The sequence below is a fragment of the Balaenoptera ricei genome, chromosome 7 (assembly GCF_028023285.1).
Source record: "Balaenoptera ricei isolate mBalRic1 chromosome 7, mBalRic1.hap2, whole genome shotgun sequence".
NCBI lineage: Eukaryota > Metazoa > Chordata > Mammalia > Artiodactyla > Balaenopteridae > Balaenoptera > Balaenoptera ricei.
Genome location: NC_082645.1, coordinates 890,008 through 906,937, shown reverse-complemented (window position 1 = coordinate 906,937; position 16,930 = coordinate 890,008). Strand labels below are relative to the sequence as shown.

The 16,930-nt window shown below is 39.1% G+C and overlaps 1 protein-coding gene across 5 annotated transcripts in view; it reads right to left on the bottom strand.

Moving 5' to 3' along the window:
• ZRANB3 (zinc finger RANBP2-type containing 3) overlaps window positions 1–16,930 on the bottom strand; it is a 254,596-nt gene that overhangs the window by 236,428 nt on the left and 1,238 nt on the right. The window contains exon 2 of one of the 5 annotated variants that reach the window (XM_059927590.1): window positions 15,283–15,381. The exons of the other annotated variants lie outside the window; for them this stretch is intronic. The gene's annotated coding sequence lies outside the window, so the exon portion shown is untranslated. The remainder of the gene's footprint in view (window positions 1–15,282; window positions 15,382–16,930) is intronic. 5 annotated transcript variants of the gene reach the window in all.

The following is a 16,930-nucleotide window of genomic DNA, read 5'->3' as shown; positions in this document are numbered from 1 at the left end:
GGTGAGGGAGGAGGACTAGAAGCTAGTAACCCCAGTAAATACCTTTCCCAAGTTAAGTAAGTACAGACGTAACCAAGCATTAACATAAGTAATTCCAAGTTCCTTATTGGAAATACAAATTTAGCTTGAATAAATTGCTAGTTCCCACAAATGGTGAATACGGAGGTCTACTGGACACCTCTGCTCTGAAGTACATGGATCCAGAAACCACAAGTTACCGAACCAACCTTGGGTCCACATGCTGACATGCAGTAAAGCCAATCTACTGGCACCAGGTTGTGGTGAAGGAAAGCATGGCATTTACTGTAGGACATCAAGCAAGTAGTCCAGGGCAACTAGTGCTCAAAACACCTGAAATCCCCATGGGTTTCAGCAAAGCATTTTTAAAGGCACACTGAGGGTGGGGCATCCCAGAGCATGTGATCAGCTCATGTACAGTTCTCTGATTGGTTGAGGTGAAGTAACAGGGCGGTGTCACAGGGGTTAACATTATCAATCCTTAGGCACCTATAGGCCTGGGGCTATGTGCTCATGGTCATTAAGTATTTAATTTCTTCCATTTGCTGGGGGTTTTAGCACCTGTAAAACCACTCAGGAAACATGTATCAGACACTATTATCTAGATACTTCATAGAGGAGCTAAAGCAGAGGATATGGGGGAGCAGTCTGTCCCAGGAAGGCCCCATAGGGTCCTGCTCAGTTACACACAGACTAACAACAACAACAGTTTGATTATGAGTTTAAAAAGGTAGTCAATCGGGCTTCCCTGGTGGCACAGTGGTTGAGAATCTGCCTGCCAATGCAGGGGACGTGGGTTCGAGCCCTGGTCTGGAAAGATCCCACATGCCACGGAGCAACCAGGCCCGTGAGCCACAAACTACTGAGCCTGCGTGTCTGGAGCCTGTGCTCCGCAACAAGAGAGGCCGCGACAGTGAGAGGCCCACGCACCGCGATGAAGAGTGGCCACCCACTTGCCACAACTAGAGAAAGCCCTCGCACAGAAATGAAGACCCAACACAGCCAAAAATAAATAAATTAATTAATTAGTTAATTAAAAAAAAAAAAGAATTAAAAAAAAAAAAGGTAGTCAATGAAGGTGTCTCTTACCTACTCAAATATCTTCAGTGATTACACACAACATCATATACTCAGTCTTAGAAACTATTCAGATTTGATCAGGACTTGTAAATGTACCTATTTCCTATCTTAACATACTTCATGCTTACATAACAGTATACACTCGGCTTACATGTTTTATCTGATATAGCTATATTTATGGAATGTCAGTCAGTAAGCTACAAACCAAATTTGATAAATTAAAATCACGTTTTGTTAGTAAAATTGAATATTCTAAAATGATAAAAGATCAGTTTCAGTAAATTATAAAATTATACAGTGTTTTAGAAATCACTAATGTGGCTTTAAAAAACCCTGCCATATCTAATATCTAATTATTTTAAAAGCAAGGACAGGCGGGTGGGGGGGTGGGATGAATTGGGAGACTGGGATTGACATATATACACTAATATGTATAAAATAGATAACTAGTAAGAACCTGCTGGAGAGGGCAGACAACAGAAGCAAGAAGAACTACAATTCTGCAGCCTGTGGAAGGAAAACCACATTCACAGAAAGATAAGACAAAATAAAAAGGCAGAGGACTTTGCACCAGATGAAGGAACAAGATAAAACCATAGAAAAACAACTAAATGAAGTGGACATAGGCAACCTTCCAGAAAAATAAATCAGAATAATGATAGTGAAGATGATCCAGGACCTCGGAAAAACAATGGAGGCAAAGATCGATAAGATACAAGACATATTTTACAAAGACCTAGAAGAATTAAAGAACAAACACCTAGAAGAACTAAAGAACAAACAAAAAGAAATGAACAATACAATAACTGAAATGAAAACTACACTAAAAGGAATCAATAGCAGAATAGCTGAGGCAGAAGAACGGATAAGTGACCTGGAAGACAGAATGGTGGAATTCACTGTTACGTAACAGAATAATGGAAAAAGAAAGAAAAGAAATGAAGACAGCCTAAGAGACCTCTGGGACAACATTAAACGCAACAATATTTGCATTATAGGAGTCCCAGAAGAAGAGAAAGACAAAGGACCAGAGAAAATATTTTAAGGGATTATAGTCGAAAACTTCCCTAACATGGGAAAGGAAATAGCCACCCAGGTCCAGGAAATGCAGAGAGCCCCAGACAGGATAAACCCAAGGAGAAACATGCCAAGACACATACTAATCAAATCGACAAAAATTAAAGACAAAGAAAAATTATTGAAAGCAACAAGGCAAAAATGACAACATACAAGGGAACTCCCATAAGGTAACAACTGATTACTCAGCAGAAACTCAAAAAGCCAGAAGGGACTGGCACGATACATTTAAAGTGATGAAAGGGAAGAACCTACAACCAAGATTACTCTACCCAGCAAGGATCTCATTCAGATTCGATGGGGAAATCAAAAGCTTTACAGTCAATCAAAAGCTAAGAGAATTCAGCACCACCAAACCAGCTCTACGAAAAATGCTAAAAGAACTTCTCTAAGTGGGAAACACAAGAGAAGAAAAGGACCTACAAAAACAAACCCATAACAATTAAGAAAATGGAAATAGGAACATACATATCTCAAGCGAACACGGAACATTCTCCAGGATAGATCACATCTTGGGTCACAAATAAAGCCTTGGTAAATTTAAGAAAATTGAAATTATGTCAAGCATCTTTTCCGACTACAATGCTATGAGATTAGAAATCAATAAGACGGAAAAACACGTAAAAAACACAAACACATGGAGGCTAAACAATACGTTACTAAATAACCAAGAGATCACTGAAGAAATGAAAGAGGAAATCAAAAAATACCTAGAGACAAATTACAATGAAAACACGATGATCCAAAAACTATGGGATGCAGCAAAAGCAGTTCTAAGAGGGAAGTTTATAGCAATAAAAGGCTACCTCAAGAAACAAGAAAAATCTCAAACAAATAATCTAAACTTACACCTAAAGGAACTAGAGAAAAAAGAACAAAACCCAAAGTTACTAGAAGGAAAGAAGTCAAAGATCAGAGCAGAAATAAATGAAATAGAAACAAAAAAAAAACAATAGCAAAGATCAACAAAACTAAAAGCTGGTTCTTTGAGAAGATAAACAAAATTGATAAACCTTTAGCCAGACTCATCAAGAAAAAGAGGGAGAGGACTCAAATCAATAAGATTAGAAATGAAAAAGGAGAAGTTACAACAGAGACAGCAGAAATACAAAGCATCATATGAGACTACTACAAGCAACTCCATGCCAATAAAATGGACAACCTAGAAGAAATGGACAAACTCTTAGAAAGGTATAACCTTCCAAGACTGAACCAAGAAGAAGTAGAAAATATGAACAGACCAATCAAAAGTAATGAAATTGAAAATGTGATTAAACGTCTTCCAGCAGAGGGAGCTTCAAGATGGCAGAAGAGTAAGACTTGGAGATCACCTTCCTCCCCACAAATACATCAGAAATACATCTACGTGTGGAACAACTCCTGCAGAACAGCTACAGAATGCTGACAGAAGACCTCAGACCTCCCAAAAGGCAAGAAACTCCCCACGTACCTGGGTAGGGCAAAAGAAAAAAGAAAAAACAGAGACAAAAGAATAGGGATGGGACATGCACCAATGGGAGGGAGCTGTGAAGGAGAAAGGTTTCCACACACTAGGAAAGCCGTTCGCAGGCAGAGACTGCAGGTGGCAGAGGGGGGAAGCTTCAGAGCCACGGAGGAGAGCACAGCAACAGGGGTGCGGAGGGCAAAGCGGAGAGATTCCCGCACAGAGGATCAGTGCTGACCAGCACTCACCAACCCAAGAGGTTTGTCTGCTCACCCGCTGGGGCGGATGGCGGCTGGGAGCTGAGGCTCGGGCTTCGGAGGTCGGATCCCAGGGAGAAGACTGGGGTTGGCTGCATGAACACAGCTTGAAGGGGGCTAGCGCGCCACGGCTAGCCGGGAGGGAGTCCGGGAAAAGGTCTGAAACTGTCGAAGAGGAAAGAGACTTTTTCTTGCCTCTTTGTTTCCTGGTGCGCAAGGAGAGGGGATTAAGAGCGCTGCTTAAAGGAGCTCCAGAGACGGGCACGAGCAGCGGCTATCAGCGCGGACCCCAGAGACGGGCGTGAGACGTTAAGGCTTCTGCTGCCGCCACCAAGAAGCCTGTGTGCGAGCACAGGTCACTCTCCACACCGCCCCTCCCAGGAGCCTGTGCAGCCCACCACTGCCAGGATCCCATTATCCAGGGACAACTTCCCCGGGAGAACACATGGCACGCCTCAAGCTGTTGCAACGTCACATTGGCCTCTGCCGCTGCAGGCTCGCCCTGCATCCGTACCCCTCCCTCCCCCCGGCCTGACTGAGCCAGAGCCCCAGAATCAGCTGCTCCTTTAACCCTGTACTGTCTGAGAGAAGAACAGACGCCCTCAGGCGACCTACACGTAGAGGCGGGTCCAAATCCAAAGCTGAACCCCAGGAGCTGTGCGAACAAAGAAGAGAAGGGAAATCTCTCCCAGCAGCCTCAGGAGCAGCGGATTAAATCTCCACAGTCAACTTGATGTACCTGCATCTGTGGAATACCTGAAGAGACAACGAATCATCCCAAATTGAGGAGGTGGACTTTGGGAGCTACGATATATATATTTTTTTCCCTTTTTCTCTTTTTATTTATGTGTATGTGTATGATTCTCTGTGTGATTTTGTCTGTATAGCTTTGCTTTTACCATTTGTCCTAGGGTTCTGTCTGTCCGTTTTTTTTTTTTGGTTAGTTTGTTTTTAAGTGTAGTTTTTAGCATTTGTTATCATTGGTGGATTTGTTTTTTGGTTTGGTTGTTCTCTTCTTTCTTTCTTTCTTTTTTTAATTTGTTTATTACTTAAAAGTTTTTTTTAAATAATTATTTTTTCTTTTTAATTTTAACAACTTTATTTTATTTTACTTTATTTTATTTCATTTTATTTTATCTTTTTCTTTCTTTCTTTCTTTTTTCCCTTTTATTCTGAGCCGTGTGGAGGACAGGGTCGTGGTGCTCCAGCCAGGCATCAGGGCTGTGCCTCTGAGGTGGGAGACCCAACTTCAGGACACTGGTCCACAAGAGACCTCCCAGCTCCACATAATATCAAAAGGTGAAAATCTCCCAGAGATCTCTATCTCAACGCCAAGACCCAGCTCCACTCAACGACCAGCAAGCTCCAGTGCTGGACACCCTATGCCAAACAACTAGCAACACAGGAACACAACCCCATCCATTAGCAGAGAGGCTGCCTAAAATCATAATGAGGCCACAGAAACCCCAAAACACACCAGACGTGGACCTGCCCACCAGAAAGACAAGGTCCAGCCTCATCCACCAGAACACAGGCACTAGTCCCCTCCACCAGGAAGCCTACACAACCCACTGAACCAACCTTAGCCACTGGGGACAGACACCAAAAAGAACGGGAACTACGAACCTGCAGCCTATGAAAAGGAAACCACAAACACAGTAAGTTAAGCAAAATGAGAAGACAGAGAAACACACAGCAGATGAAGGAGCAAGGAAAAAACCCACCAGACCTAACAAATGAAGAGGAATTAGGCAGTCTACCTGAAAAAGAATTCAGAATAATGATAATAAGGATGATACAAAATCTTGGAGATAGAATGGAGAAAATAAAAGAAACGTTTAACAAGGACCTAGAAGAACTAAAGAGCAAACAAACAGTGATGAACAACACAATAAATGAAATTAAAAATTCTCTAGAAGGGATCAATAGCAGACTAACTGAGGCAGAAGAACGGATAAGTGACCTGGAAGATAAAATAGTGGAAATAACTACTGCAGAGCAGAATAAAGAAAAAAGAATGAAAACAATTGAGGACAGTCTCAGAGACCTCTGGGAAACATTAAACACAACAACATTTGAATTATAGGGGTCCCAGAAGAAGAGAAAAAGAAAGGGACTGAGAAAATATTTGAAGAGATTATAGTTGAAAACTTCTGTAATATGGGAAAGGAAATAGTTAATCAAGTCCAGGAAGCACAGAGAGTCCCATACAGGATAAATCCAAGGAGAAACACGCCAAGAAACATATTAATCAAACTATCAAAAATTAAATACAAAGAAAACATATTAAAAGCAGCAAGGGAAAAACAACAAATGACACACAAGGGAATCCCCAGAAGGATAACAGCTGATCTTTCGGCAGAAATTCTGCAAGCCAGAAGGGAGTGGCAGGACATATTTAAAGTGATGAAGGAGAAGAACCTACAACCAAGAAAGATTACTCTACCCAGCAAGGATCTCATTCAGATTTGATGGAGAAATTAAAACCTTTACAGACAACCAAAAGCTAAGAGAATTCAGCACCACCAAACCAGCTTTACAACAAATGCTAAAGGAACTTCTCTAGGCAGGAAACACAAGAGAAGGAAAAGACCTCCAATAACAAACCCAAAACAATTAAGAAAATGGTAATAGGAACATACATATCAATAATTACCTTAAATGTAAATAGATTAAATGCTCCATCCAAAAGACAGAGACTGGCTGAATGGATACAAAAACAAGACCCGTATATATGCTGTCTACAAGAGACCACCTCAGACCTAGGGACACATACAGCCTGAAAGTGAGGGGGTGGAAAAAGATATTCCATGCAAATGGAAATCAAAAGAAAGCTGGAGTAGCAATTCTCATATCAGACAAAATAGACTTTAAAACAAACACTATTACAAGAGAGGAAAAAGGACACTACATCATGATAAAGGGATCAATCCAAGAAGAAGATATAACCATTGTAAATATTTATGCACGCAACACAGGAGCACCTCAATACATAAGGCAAATACTAACAGCCATAAAAGGGGAAACTGACAGTAACAAAATCATAGTAGGGGACTTTTAACACCTCACTTTCACCAATGGACAGATCATCCAAAATGAAAATAAATAAGGAAACACACGCTTTAAATGATATATTAAACAAGATGGACTTAATTGATATTTATAGGACATTCCATCCAAAAACAACAGAATACACTTTCTTCTCAAGTGCTCATGGAACATTCTCCAGGATAGATCATATCTTGGGCCACAAATCAAGCCTCGGTAAATTTAAGAAAATTGAAATCGTATGAAGTATCTTTTCCAAGCATAACACTGTAAGACTAGATATCAATTACAGGAAAAAATCTGTATAAAATACAAACACATGGAGGCTAAACAATACACTACTTAATAACCAAGAGATCACTGAAGAAATCAAAGAGGAAATTAAAAAATACCTAGAGACAAATGATAATGAAAACAGGACGACCCAAAACCTATAGGATGCAGCAAAAGCAGTTCTAAGAGGGAAGTCTATAGCTATACAATCCTACCTTAAGAAACAAGAAACATCTCAAACAACCTAACCTTACACCTAAAGTAATTAAAGAAAGAAGAACAAAAAAACCCCAAAGTTAGCAGAAGGAGAGAAATCATAAAGATCAGAGCAGAAATAAATGACATAGAAACAAAGAAAACTATAGCAAAGATCAATAAAACTAAAAGATGGTTCTTTGAGAAGATAAACAAAATTGATAAACCATTAGCCAGACTCATCAAGAAAAAAAGGGAGAAGACATAAATCAATAGAATTAGAAATGAAAAAGGAGAAGTAACAACTGACACTGCAGAAACACAAAAGATCATGAGAGATTACTACAAGCAACTCTATGCCAATAAAATGGACAACCTGGAAGAAATGGACACATGCTTAGAAATGCACAACCTGCCGAGACTGAACTGGGAAGAAATAGAAAATATCAACAGACCAATCACAAGCACTGAAATTGAAACTGTGATTAAAAATCTTCCAACAAACAAAAGCCCAGGACCAGACGGCTTCACAGGCGAATTCTATCAAACATTTAGAGAAGAGCTAACACCTATCCTTCTCAAACTCTTCCAAAGTATAGCAGAGGGAGGAACACTACCAAACTCATTCTACAAGGCCACCATCACCCTGATACCAAAACCAGACAAAGACGTCACAAAGAAAGAAAACTACAGGCCAATATCACTGATGAACATAGATGCAAAAATTCTCAACAAAATATTAGCAAACAGAATCCAACAGCACATAAAAAGGACCATACACCATGATCAAGTGGGGTTTATCCCAGGAATGCACGGATTCTTCAATATACGCAAATCAATCAATGTGATACACCATATTAACAAATTGAAGGAGAAAAACCATATGATCATCTCAACAGATGCAGAAAAAGCTTTTGACAAAATTCAACACCCATTTATGATAAAAACTCTCCAGAAAGTGGGCATAGAGGGAACTTTCCTCAACATAATAAAGGCCATATATGACAAACCCACAGCCAACATCGTCCTCAATGGTGAAACACTGAAACCATTTCCACTAAGATCAGGAACACGACAAGGTTGCCCACTTTCACCACTATTATTCAACATAGTTTTGGAAGTTTTAGCCACAGCAATCGGAGAAGAAAAAGAAATAAAAGGAATCCAAATCGGAAAAGAAGAAGTAAAGCTGTCACTGTTTGCAGATGACATGATACTATACATAGAGAATCCTAAAGATGCTACCAGAAAACTACTAGAGCTAATCAATGAATTTGGTAAAGTAGCAGGATACAAAATTAATGCACAGAAATCTCTTGCATTTCTATACACTAATGACGAAAAAATCTGAAAGTGAAATTAAGAAAACACTCCCATTTACCATTGCAACAAAAAGAATAAAACACCTAGGAATGAACCTACCTAAGGAGACAAAGACCTGTACGCAGAAAATGATAAGACACTGATGAAAGAAATTAAAGATGATACAAATAGATGGAGAGATATACCATGTTCTTGGATTGGAAGAATCAACATTGTGAAAATGACTATACTACCCAAAGCAATCTACAGATTCAGTGCAATCCCTATCAAACTACCAATGGCATTTTTCAGAGAACTAGAACAAAAAATTTCACAATTTGTATGGAAACACAAAAGACCCCGAATAGCCAAAGCAATCTTGAGAAAGAAAAACGTACCTGGTGGAATCAGGTTCCCTGACTTCAGACTATTCTACAAAGCTACAGGAAGCAAGACAATATGGTACTGGCACAAAAACAGAAATATAGATCAATGGAACAGGATAGAAAGCCCAGAGATAAACCCATGCACCTATGGTCATCTAATCTATGACAAAGTAGGCAAGGATATACGATGGAGAAAAGATAGTCTCTTCAATAAGTGGTGCTGGGAAAACTGGACAGCTACATGTAAAAGAATGAAATTAGAACACTCCCTAACACCATACACAAAAATAAACTCAAAATGGATTAGAGACCTAAATGTAAGACTGGACACTATAAAACTCTTAGAGGAAAACATAGGAAGAACACTCTTTGACATAAATCACAGCAAGACCTTTTTTGACCCACTTCCTAGAGTAATGGAAATAAAAACAAAAGTAAACAAATGGGACCTAATGAAACTTAAAAGCTTTTGCAAAGCAAAGGAAACTACAAACAAGACGAAAAGACAACCCTCAGAATGGGAGAAAATATTTGCAAACGAATCAACGGACAAAGGATTAATCTCCAAAATATATAAACAGCTCATGCAGCTCAATATTAAAAAACAAACAACCCAATCCTAAAATGGGCAGAAGACCTAAATAGACATTTCTCCAAAAACATACAGATGGCCAAGAAGCACATGAAAAGCTGCTCAACATCACTAATTATTAGAGAAATGCAAATCAAAACTACAATGAGGTATCACCTCACACCAGGTAGAATGGGCATTATCAGAAAATCTACCAACAATACATGCTGGCGAGGGTGTGGAGAAATGGGAACCCTCTTGCACTGTTGGTGGGAATGTAAATGGATACAGCCACTATGGAGAACAATATGGAGGTTCCTTAAAAAACTAAAAATAGAATTATCATGTGACCCAGCAATCCCAATACTGGGCATATACCCAGAGAAAACCATAATTCAAAAAGACACATGCACCCCAATGTTCACTGCAGCACTATTTACAATAGCCAGGTCATGGAAGCAACCTCAATGCCCATCGACAGACGAATGGATAAAGAAGATGTGGTACATATATACAATGGAATATTACTCAGCCACAAAAAGGAATGAAATTGGGCCATTTGTAGAGACGTGGATGGATCTAGAGACTGTCATACAGAGTGAAGTAAGTCAGAAAGAGAAAAACAAATATCGTATATTAACGCATATATGTGGAACCTAGAAAAATGGTACAGATGAACTGGCTTGCAGGGAGAAACGGAGACACAGATGTAGAGAACAAACGTATGGACAACAAGGGGGCAAACTGGTGGGGCGGGGGTGGTAGTGGTGGGATGAATTGGGAGATTGGGATTGACATATATACACTAATATGTATAAAATAGACAACTAATAAGAACCTGCTGTATATAAAATAAATAAAATTAAATTAAAAAAAAAAAAGAATCTGCTGTATAGCACAGGGAACTCCACTTCGCTGTACAGTAGAAACACAACATCGTAAAACAACTATACCCCAATTAAAAAATAAATAAAAGGGAAAAAATAAATAAGAAAAAAAGCAAGGACCCTAGAGCCTTTCATTCTACAGGCAACTGTTTTTAGAATAATGATAAAATAACTCCCACTTATTGACTGACCTCTTTCTGTGAGGCAGTACACTGGGAAATTTTAGGAAATCTCCTGTAATTCCCAAAACAACTCAAAAAGATAAGTAACATTATCCTCACATTAAGGACAAGAAAATTGAGGTTCAGAGATATTAAATAAGTTATCACCAGTTAGTAACGTAAAAGTCTGAATTTTTGCTATTATGCAACACTGCCTCTTAAAATCACTCATTCAACAAGTAATTATTGAGTGTCTATTACGTACTAGGCATCTACTAGGAATCGCAGAGGGTACCAGGTAAATAAAGATGAATTTGTGTCATTGTAGCCTACCTTCCAGCTAAATCTAAGATGAAAATAAGAGTTATAAACAAATAATCGCAACACAATGCAATAAGCGCTTATGAAAGAAGTATGCATAAGAATACCACACATAAGTGGGAGTGTTGAATCCTGTAAGGTAGCAAGCAATCAAAGAAGGCTTCAGTTAGGAGAAAAAATGCTTGGAACATAGTACACCTTATTTAAATATTTGATGTAACTCTTAAATTGAAACTTGAAGGAAGAATGGAGTTTGCCGGTGGAGAATCAACATAAGGATATTCTAGGGAGGAAGAAGCCATATTTCCAATACCACAGTTTCAGAAAATACTAAGCAGTTTAGTATGGCTAAAAAATAAGATGCTTTGTGATAAGTGGTAAAGAAGTAAAAACAGGTCAGGTCAGGGAGGTTCTCATATGAGAGAACCAAAGAGAGGTTCTCTCTTTAGCCATGCTAAAAAGAGTTTGGACTTTAGTCTGTAAGAAATTGGGAGCCTTTTCTAGAGTTTAACCAAGTTGCTACTTTACAAAGATTACCTTGTCAAATTTGGAAGAATGGATGTGGGGACAGGGACAACCTTTTCAAAGGCTACCACAAATAGTCCGGGTAATACAATTTATAATCTCTTTAGCTTCAGAGCTACATCCTACATCTAATTACCTACCTGACATTTTGAAAATCTCAAAGTGTTGGGCTGCACCCGGCAGGCCTCCAAGGCCCGCACTTGCCCAGCTTTAAGACCGAAGAAAGAGCCTGGAGTCAGCAACAGAGACATCAGTGGTTTACTGGATGGGGGAGTTTACACGTCTGAAGCAGGGTCCTGGAGCAATACCCAACCGTGCGCGCGGTGCAAGGCGCGCGGGCAGGACAAGGTGGCAGCATTCGCTCCCAGGGGTTAGGGGAGATTACCAGTTATAGGCGAATTGACGCAGGTGGGGGCATTAGTTACCAGGGAAACCAGTAGTGGGGCACGCCTCTCACTGCCCCTTTGATAAGAACAATCACTAGCTGGGGCCTGGGGGAAATACTTACAGGAATGTCAGTCAGGTGAGTTGGGTGTAGGGGAAGCATGCAGGGATGGAGCAGGAGACGTACAGAGAGCAAGAGAACAGCCATCTTAAGCGGCCTGACCGTACACATAGACACTTCTGGCCTAAATGTCCAAAACCAAAGTCTTGATTTCTCTATCAAATTGTGTGTTCCCTGACCAAATCTCTCAGCAACAGTGCAACCCTGCAAGTTACTCAAACCAGCAACCTCAGTTCATTCTTGATTTCTGCTTCTTAACCACCAAATTATATCCACTTATTATTAATTATTCCCAAAATATATCTCAAATCCATTCATTTCTTTCCAGTTCCAGTGCCATCACCAACCCCAAGCCATCAGTGCTCAACTGGAATACTGCAGTAGTTCCCAATTGGACTCTCCTACATTTTCCTCAATACCAATTCGTTTCCTTTAAGCACTTAACTGTGATTGACAATTATTTTCATCTGTTTACTCCCTCCTATTAGAATGCCTTCGTAAAATCAAGGACCACAAACGTCCTGTTTATCGTCCTGTTTATCGCTGTTTTACTTCAGTACTCTAGCATCAGCCAGGTCAACAGAAACAATATTAACAAAACCCAACCTACACTTACTAAGTACCAGGCACTATTTCAAGTGTTTTACATATATTAAGTCATTTAAGCCTCACAATGGCCTGTGACTTCTTTTATCTCAATTTTACAGATAAGGAAACAAAGACACTTGATAAAGTAATCTGCCCAAGATCACTCAAGGAGTACAAGGCAGAAGGCACAATCAAGCCTAGGCAGCCTGGAGCCCAGCCTCTTGACCATTACCTAATACCTCTCATAGTAGATGGTTAATATTTCTTGACCAAATAAAAAACTGAGACAGAGAGTAAAGGAGAAGAGAAGAGGAATAGATTTAGGGAATATGATGAATTTGAAGTACTCTGAAAAGGCTATGAGGTACAGTGGAATAAGTAGTTATAAATAGAGATAAGAATTCAGAAGTCATCAGGTCCTACAGAAAGCCACTTACAAAATGTTAGCCTCTGCAAAAAAAAAGTGATTATATAATTTAAAAAATTAGATATGCTCTTAAACTGTCACCATTTACATCCAACTCTGTAATAAAAACATGTTTTAACAAAGCACAGAATGCCTCATCGAACACTGACCGTACTATAAAAAATTCTGTATTGCCTTTAAGTAGTATTTCATACCTATATAAAGTTAAATTTGTATTTTGTTAAAATATAAAAGTGCAGATATTGGGACTTCCCTGGTGGTGCAGTGGTTAAGACTCCGGCACATCCACTGAAGGGGGCACGGGTTTAATCCCTGGTTGGGGAACGAAGATCCGGCAAGCTAAGAGAAGCAGCCAAAAAATTTAAAAAATAGAAGTGCAGATGTTTGTTTTTAATTTGACAAAATGACACCAAAATACAAGAAAATGTGAGAAGGACAAGAAAATGTCTAAAAAAGTGGGAGCATGCCGTACATGCCAGATATCAAAACATATTATAAAGTTATAGAAATTAAGAAAATGGGTATGGTACAAGTCAAAGAAAAGACAGAACAATGAAAGAGAACAGAATCCAAACAAAACCAAGTATATATAAATTGTGAAACCAAATGTAAAAACAAATAAAAATTATATATACATATTATGTTTTATTATCTACTTCCGATCATCATCAAGCTTTTTCTAAGCGTCACAAATAACCTAGAAACCATAAGGGAAAAGACATAAATTTCGACACTAAAATAATTTATACTATGTATAGAAAAACAACATTAAAAAGTTAAAAATACAAATTTCAAAATGAGAGTAAAGGCAAAATACATGACAAGGAGTTAAAAACTTAAGTAATTTCTTTAAAATTACTAAGAGACTATGATAGATAACAACAGTCTACTCAAAAGAGTAGACAACAATGGACAATATACACATAAAAGATGCTCAACATCAACAGAATTCAACTAGACAGAATTAAATAAATGAGGGATCACTTTTTACAATCAGACTGGATAGAACAAAAGATGGGAAACAGGTGCTCTCACACACTGTTAGGAAAGAAAATAGGCAAAACCTTTCTGTAGAGCAATTTAGGAATTATAGAGTACTGTATTAATAAATAACACTAAATAATACTATTTCTAAAAAGTTAGATTTACGGGATAATCAGGCAAGCATACAAAAATGGTGTTCATGACAGCATTGCTTTTAAAAGTTAATAATTGACCCAGCAATCCTACTTCTTGGTATACATACATGTATATACATACCCAGAAGTATACATATACATGTATGTGTACATGTATATACATGTATATATTGGGACTTCCCTGGTGGCACAGTGGTTAAGAATCCACCTGCCAATGCAGGAGACACGGGTCCTATCCCTGGTCCGGGAAGATCCCACATGCCACGGAGCAACTAAGCCTGTGTGCCACAACTACTGAGCCTGCGCTCAAGAGCCTGTGAGCTACAACTACTGAGCCCTTGTGCCACAACTACTGAAGCCCGCGTGCCTAGAGCCCATGCTCCGCAACAAGAGAAGCCACCACAATGAGAAGCCCGCACACCACAACGAACAGTAGCCCCCGCTCGCCGCAACTAGAGAAAGCCCACGCACAGCAAAGGAGACCCAACACAGCCAAAAATAAGTAAATAATACATGTGTGTGCATATATATATATATATACCCAGAAGTATACATACGTATATATCCGAAAGAACACCTATATCCAAAAGAACTAAAAACAGATCTTGAAGAGATGTTCGCACCCATTCAGTGCAGCATTATTAACAATAGCCAAGAAGTGGAAGCAACCTAAATGTTCACTGGCAGATGAATGGATAAATAAAATATGGTGGGGGCTTCCCTGGTGGCGCAGTGGTTGAGAACCTGCCTGCCAATGCAGGGGACACGGGTTCGAGCCCTGGTCTGGGAGGATGCCACATGCTGCGGAGCAACTAAGCCCATGCACCACAACTACTGAGCCTGTGCTCTAGAGCCCGTGTGCCACAACTACTGAGCCCACGAGCCACAATTACTGAAGCCCGTGCGCCTAGAGCCTGTGCTCTGCAACAAGAGAAGCCACCGCAACGAGGAGCCCGCGCACTGCAACGAAGACCCAACGCAGCCAAAAATAAATAAATAAATAAAATAAATTATTAAAAAAAAAAGAGCAATGTAGGGGACTTCCCTGGTTGTCCAGCGGTTAAGATTCCACACTCACAATGCAGAGGACACGGGTTCGATCCTTGGTCAGGGAATTAGATCCTGCAGGATGCAATGAAGATCCCTCACAAGGCAATGAAGATCCTGAATGCTGCAACTAAGACCCAGCACAGCCAAATAAATAAATAATTTTTTTTTTTTTTAAAGAGCAAAGTAGTATTATACTATTCATATGCATGTCTGTACCTATTAGAGACCTGTAAGGATATTCAGCAAGGTTTAATAGTCATATCTCTGGGTAATAGGAATACAGATTACTTTTTTTTTTATATTTTCCTGTGTTTTTAAATACAGTGAGTATGTATTATGTGATGCCAAAGGATAGCTCAAAAGAGGAAGTGACTGCCACCACCGGTTCCAGAATCCTAGGATGGAATTTCACATTTCTCACTATATGCTTGGCACATATTGGGGGATCAATAAATATTTGAGAGGCAGGAATCAGCAGTGGTTAAGAGCTCAGGAATGAGACAGATCTGGATATGAATTTCAGCTCCAAAATTTACTAATCAAGGCCTTAAAGTCTTATTCAGGGTGGGGAGGGATAAACTGGGAGATTAGGATTGACATACACACCACTATATATAAAATAGAAAACTAATAAGGACCTACTGTATAGCACAGGGAACTCTACTAAATACTCTGTAATGACCTATATGGGGAAAGAAACTAAAAGAGTGGATATATGTATATGTATAACTGATTCACTGTGCTATACAGTAGAAACGAACACAACATTTTAAATCAACTGTACCGCAATAAAAAAAATTTTTTTTAAGTCTTACTGAACTTCACTGAACTCCAACTTCTTCACGTATAAAACATCACAGAATAATATTTGCAGATTGCTGAAGGGAACATGTGCTAAAAGCACTTAACACCATTCCTGGCTCAGAGGAAACACTCAATAAAATGATGGCCATTACTATTTATTGACTTGATTTACACTAGAAGCCCTCACGACAAAAAAAAATAAGCATCTATAAAAGACTCTTCTGCTTAATTATATGAAATTCCCAGCTGCATTAAAAAGCAAGAGTCAACACTTTCTTTGGTGGAACCAGAACACTGTGGCTGAAAGGTATGATTACATTCCTATATCTAGAAGGATTACAACATAAAATTTACCATCTAGTTGATGCATAAACACGACTCATGAGTATCGAACACAGACTTATTAGTGCTTCAATTTTAAAAAAATAAAGAAAATATGCTTATTTCAGTCCACAGGTAGAATGGAAAAAGTAACTACAAAACATGACTAACGAAGATTTGACTTAGAGAGAGATTAGAAGAACAAGTAACACTACGATTCATTTTGTTTGGCCTGTTTTCCTCACTACTTTTGGACAAGAAGCCTGTCTTTTTGGCACGGCTCTCCCTGCAAAGTCTGGCATAGTGCCTAATACAGTATAAGTGCTCAATAAATATTTACAAGATGATTTCTAAAAGAAAGTCTTAGTGAAACCGCCGGGAAAATTGAGTTAGAATTTATCTGAGAAAGTCTCAGTCAAAATGATAGGAAAAAGAGTTTAAAATGAGAGCCATCAGGCTTGGGGAGGGAAGGCCTTTCCTGATAACACCTTCTGCATCTCTTTTGTTCAATGAGTTTCCCAAACAACCTCAAAGGGAACGTCCAACAGTAA